Source organism: Dipodomys merriami, unplaced genomic scaffold (genome assembly GCF_024711535.1).
Source record: "Dipodomys merriami isolate MVZ:Mamm:240054 unplaced genomic scaffold, mDipMer1.0.p SCAF_72, whole genome shotgun sequence".
Taxonomy (NCBI): domain Eukaryota; kingdom Metazoa; phylum Chordata; class Mammalia; order Rodentia; family Heteromyidae; genus Dipodomys; species Dipodomys merriami.
In genome coordinates, this window is record NW_027206313.1 from 2944238 (window position 1) to 2950625 (window position 6388).

The window sequence follows — 6388 nt, forward strand, 5'->3', positions numbered from 1 at the left end:
TACCAGTTACAAAATCATGAGTGACTTCTGTGTGTGTGTGTGTGTGTGTGTGTGTGTGTGTGTGTGTGTGTGTGTGTGTGTGATTCTGTGCAGTTTTCAGACAAAGCCATGAGCAGTAAAGCCTTAGGATGAAGGGAAATGGGAGGTTGGCTTATATAGAACTGCTGTAACACCTGGACCTACATCCCAATCAACTTCTCTCCTTTTACCTCAGTCTCACACTTGCCCATGTAGTAGAGGAAGATGTCTACTCAAAGATAAACTGTTCTACTCTGAAAGTCCCTCCTTCTTCTAGCTCTATGACAGTAATATGCTGCCCTAGCGCCTGGCCAGAGCTCTATCATTTCTACTGAGAAGTCCTTAAGCACTTCTCAACTGGAAAGACTTAAAACATTCATTTTAAAGAACTGATTACAATATCCTAATATTGGGAGAATTTCTCACTTCTGGTGAACACTTTTTTCATTGCTAGCTCTTCAGGCAAAAATGTGAGATTTTGTTTAAGAAGACTAAAACGACTATTCTTTAATAGAAATCCAGACAGTCTAACTTAATTTTCTATGGTACCAGTTGGAACGGACATCATAAAACTCAATATTCATGATGATACAATTTTTATTTATGATAAATCTATATAACCAGCCAATCAATGTAAAAACTGAAAGTAAAATGGTTCTACTTTAAATGGCTTTTCAATACAATCACTACCCAATTTCTTTGGCAAATTATTACATTCAAATTTGTTAAATAACAGCCCCAAGGATGAAGTTCTTAACCTATATTCATTATTTCTCCTCAACACACAAAAAGAAAAGGTTTTCATGAGAGAACAAATTTAGTCCCAAGCCAAGTGAATAGAACTTGTTAATCATTCACTATTAAAGAGTTTAAGTGTGATTTTAGAAGATAATAATGACATTCTGAAAGCTGTATGGCAGACAGAAAATTCCTTGCCTTCACACACTAAATATATCAATATCTGACAGTACAGAGTCTTAGGACTCTCTAGCTTTTGTTTCAGGGGATCCTATCAAACCATAGGTATGATTCTCAGCTTCAAGTTTTCTAGGGAACTGTACTTGGGCGGCGATTATGGCTTGCAGAAAGGAAAACATAATGTTAATCCTCAAGTGAAAATTTAGGAAACAATAGCTCAGACTAGTTTTCCCTTCTTCCCAAACCATCTGCCCCTGACCAGGTGAGAATTAAAAAAAAACACTTTTTTTTCTTCTAGAAAACAAGTAGTAAATACATTTGGCTGTGCAGGTATCTATTGCAATGACTTGACTCTGACATTGTAGTAAAAAGCAGCAGTTGACTTCTGCTGATGACTCCAAAAAGAGCTCACCTTGTTTGAGGATTTGTGACATGGTTTGCCCAAGCAGGCAAAAATAATAATAGTCAAATCTGCAAATAGACGTTTCAAAAAGAAAAATTTTAAATTTCCCCAAATTCATTACACCGTTCACTGCTCATATTTGTCTGAGCGTTTTCCTGCCCTTAATTTTGTGAAAATCTGCCTCCAAAAAAAGCAAATGGTACTCAAAAGCAATGTGAAATTATGGTACTCCACCCAAGCCAAGGAGGGCAAATGATGTTTAAGTAACAAAAGTAAAAACAATTTAACCAATTCTTCAGTTTCAAGAAATTGCTTACATTATTCACATGAAAGGTGACCCAAAATCAAAGTCCAGATTCGAGTGCAAAAGTCAGCAGCCTATGACTGCCCACATTCTGCTTTATCTTTATGGGGACACAGTTGGGAAGAATGATTCCAAATAATTTCCTATTTAAGAGATGAAAAAGAATACGAGGCTTGAAATTCGGAAGTCATTGCCTGGCTGTGCAAGCTTGAATTTTACATATCTAGATCATTCACAGCCCTTCAGTTCTTGTCATGACGTTTAGGTACTGTGTGTGTGTGTGTGTGTGTGTGTGTGTGTGTGTGTGTGTGTGTGTGTGTGTGTGTGTGTGTGTGTGTGTGTGTGTGTGGTGTGTGTGTGTGTGTGTGTGTGTGTGTGTGTGTGTGTCTCCTGGGCTTGAACTCTGGGCCTGGGCACTATTCCTGAGCTCTTTATGGTAGCCTAGTGCTCTACCACTTAAGCCACAGCTTCACTTCCAGCTTTTTTAGGTAGTTAACTGGAGATAAGAGCTTCATAGGCTTCAATGCCCAGGCTGTCTTTGAACCAAAAAGTTCCTGAACAGCTAGGATTACAGATGTGAGCCACTAGCACCTGGCACTTTTGCATATTTTTTTCATAGATTTCATGAGTCCATTCAGATTCATTATTTCTTTGCACACATGTATGTTTTCTATTTTTCTTTGACTAATTTTCTATTTTTCTTAGACTAATTCAATCACAGGAAATGTGAGCTATGGTAGAGATATTTATAAAAGTCAAATAAGGGAACTAAGAAAGGGGAAATGGTCCATCACTATTATTAGCTGTAGTTAGATAAAAACCATAAATTCTGATACAATAATGCACAACAGGACGACTGGAGTTAATGATAATGTGCCACACATCTCAAATTAGCTCTAATAGAGAATGCTAACTATTCTGCCAACAAAGTAGTGGGTCCCTATTTTGAGATTATATAGTGAAACCTAGCACTGTACTCCATAGATGTATATACTTATATTTGTCAATTAAAAATAGAGTCTGTAGAAATTTTAGAAGCTTTTGAGCTTTATGAAAACATCATTTGAATTAAACAGAGGATTAGAAAATCAACAAGCAAGGAAAACCAGTGTGAAGTAACTTAGCTGGGGCACTTGTATCGTTTCTATGGAAACAAGAAAGTAAAAAGAATAGGGACAGAATAGATGGAATGAATGTGTACAGATTTGGTTAACAAAAGACATAGTTTTAGGAAGCAAGTTTTTTATTTCTTGAGCTCTTGTGAATCACCTTTTGTGTTCAATTTTACTGCATATTGTTTCATTTCATTTTAAACTACTTATTAATAAGTAGTTCTTAATTCTAAAATTTCTCATCTTGTTTTGCAAAATTTTACACTTAAAAACATACCTTTATTTTTTTTTTCTTTTGTCAGTCATGGGGCTTGAGCTCTGGGCCTGGATGCTGTTCTGGAGCTATTTAGCTCAAGGTGAAGTGCTCTACCCCTACAACCACAGCAGCACGTGTGGTTAATTGGAGATAAGAGTCTCACAGATGTTCCTGCTTAGGCTGGCTTTGAACTGCAACCTCTGATGTCAGCGTCCTGAGTAGCTAGGATTACAGGTGTGAGTCACCAGCACCTGGCAAAACGTATCATTTTTATTACATATATTGAAGGACTGAAAACATTGGCTTGTGGAGATTTTTTTTACCATAGAGGAAAGAGTATGCTGGTAAGAAAATATCACTCTTCCACACATATTCAAAATGTTGTCTCACTTTGTAAAATTGACGCTCATATTTAAATACATTTTTGATCAAATCATGAAAAGTATTATTTTGATTTAAGACCATCTACTTATAAAATGGTAATATTTATCTTTCATGAGAGGATTAACTTTATCTCTGTGTTTGGTTACTAATCTTGGGGATCTCGATAAAGCACCTAAAGATTCTAGAAGAAGAGTGGGTTGTAGCTTAGTGCCAAGATTAGTGCCACCAGCTTGCTTTTTCTCTCTCCCAGCCCCTCACTGAGACTGAACATCTTTCTCATATAACACCAGAGTTTATCTCTTGTCTAATTTCATAAACTTTTCACTAGAAAAGTCAAAGATCAGCTTGTTATTCATTATATGTTGTCTTTGATATTATACTTTGACATATGAAGATGTTAGGAGCTGAATTACATCTAAAAACGGCAACAAATGTGGGTTTGCAGAGCATTTGGGCTGGTCACACAACACATTCAAATTGACTCTGCTTTTATTAAATTAATATGATGATGTGTAAAACAGATTAACTATATATTCAAATTGATTCACTTGTGTGTGGGGAGGTTTTGTGTGTGTGTGTGTGTGTGTGTGTGTTTTGTGTGTGTGTGTGTGTGTGTGTGTGTGTGAGATGGTCCTAGGGCTTGAGTTCAGGGCCTGGACACTGTCACTGAGTCTTTTTGCTTTAAGTTAGCAATCTACCACTTGAGCCACAGCTCCATTTCTGGCTTTGGTGGTTAATTAGAAATTCGAGTCCCATGGTTTCTTCAAATCATGATCCATAAATCGTAGCCTACTGAGTACCTAGAATTACAGGCATGAGACACGGGTGCCACCTCAAATTGGTATGCTTTATCCTTAGATACACTGTCTGGAGAACTGCGAAGTAGGTAGAGGAGAAACGAATTCAGACAGTACTGAGAAACATAATTGGTTAGCTTTGTAGGATTATCTTTGTGCTACTGGTTTGCTCAGACACTTTGATGCCAGGCTCTAGGACCAAGGCTCAATTCTGGCGAGCCTCGGAGAACAGTGGATACACATGCTCATGTCTTTTCCTATCATGCTTTAGAATCTTTCCACTTCTGTAACCACCTTTCCTAATCTGGGTGCTTTATAGCTCAGCCTTTTAATAAAAACAAAATTGTGGCTGGGCACCAGGGGCAATGGAAGCTTGAGATCTGAGAATCACAGTTCGAAGCCAGGCGGGGCAGGAAAGTCCACGTGACTCATCTCCAGTTAACCACCAAAAAGGCAGTGTGGAGCTGTGGCTCATTTTAAACAATAGCCATGAAGGAAAAGAAACCCAGAACTCAGAGACAACACCAGACACTGTGTTCAAGCCCCAAGACCAGCACACACACACACATACACACAAACACACACACAAACAGTTATTTAAAGGTTCAAGTTTTATAGATAATGATATTCTTGCTAGACCTTTTGTCTACAACTTAGGTCAAAAATTTAGGAGGCAGAATTGAGTTATTGATTTTACCATATTCCTTTCTGGGTGTCTTTGTTCAGTAGAAGACCACTGCATCAAGCATTAACTAAACTTTCTATCTGGTTCAAATCACTACAAAAGTGTAGTAAGTTTATAAAAAGAATGGAATGTTATCATCAGGATGTGTGTTCGCGTGCCACATGCATGTGCAAATGCCGAGGCCAGTATCTGAGCTTGCGTTCAGGGCCTGGTGCTTTCCCTTAAGCTTTTTTGATAGTTTTCTTTGGTCACACCTTCACTTCCAGCTTTATGCTGGACAATTGGAGATACCATTCTCTTGGATTTGCCTGCCCTCCATGCTGGTTCTGAGCCTTGATCTTCATATCTCAGCCTCCAGTTTACAAAAAAAGCACTGCCTGAGGAAATGAGAATCCTTACGTGAACTCTTCTCCTGAACTCAGTCCAACAAAATTATATTGCACCAGATAGTTTGTTTTAATCTCTCATCATTTTATCACTTTCCACTTGACTATCTTATGAAATAATTTCTTCAAGATTTCGTTTACAACCTAAGGAGCCATCTTCAAATTTCCAAAAGTGTGAGAAAAATACACGTTTTATGACATCATATGATGTCATAATGAATATAACTTTTCTCTTGGGTATGGACACTCATTTGGAGGTTTTGTCCATATTTAGGAGGATACAATAAATTTGATGAATTTTTATCAGGAGTGGCACTAGAGGTGTTAGAAGTTAGTGTATGCTCATACAATTAAAGAAAGATTGGATAAATGGGATTGTATTAAACTGCAGAGCTTCTGCATGGCAAAGGACATAGCCAGCAAGATAAATAAAAAGTCCACAGGTTGGGAGAAGATCTTCACTAGCTATAGAACAAACAGACAAGGTCCTCATATCTAAAACAAATCTGCAAAGAAACAACCACCGCATTAAATAAGTGGAGTAAATATTTAAAGAGAGACTTCTCTGAAGAGGAAATAAGAATGGCCAACAGACACATGAAGAAATGCTCAGAAATGCAAATCAAAACCACACTGAAAAATCACCTCACCCCAGTTAGAAAGACCATTATCAAGAAATCTAATAATATCAGATGCTGGTGGGGATGTGGCCAAAGGGAACACTGCTACACTGTTGGTGGGAATGTAAACTGGTTCAACCACTCTGGGAAGCAGTGTAGAGGACCCTCAAAAAGGCTAAACATAGAGTTCCTCCATGACCCAACAATTCCACTCCTGGGCATTTCTCAAACACAAATGAGGCCATACTAAAGCTACCAGCACACCTATGTTCACTGAAGAATTATCATAGCCAAGACATGGAACCAACCTGGTGCCTCTCAGTGGATGAATGGATCAAGAAAATGTGGAATTCTATGTTTCTATCAGAACAAATGACATCACCCCATTTATAAGGAAATGGAAAAACGAAAAAAATCATATTAAGTGAAGACCCAAATCATATTAAGCCAGACCAAAAGCAACATAGGCCACCTGGTTTTCCTCATTTGTAATAAGTAGTATATG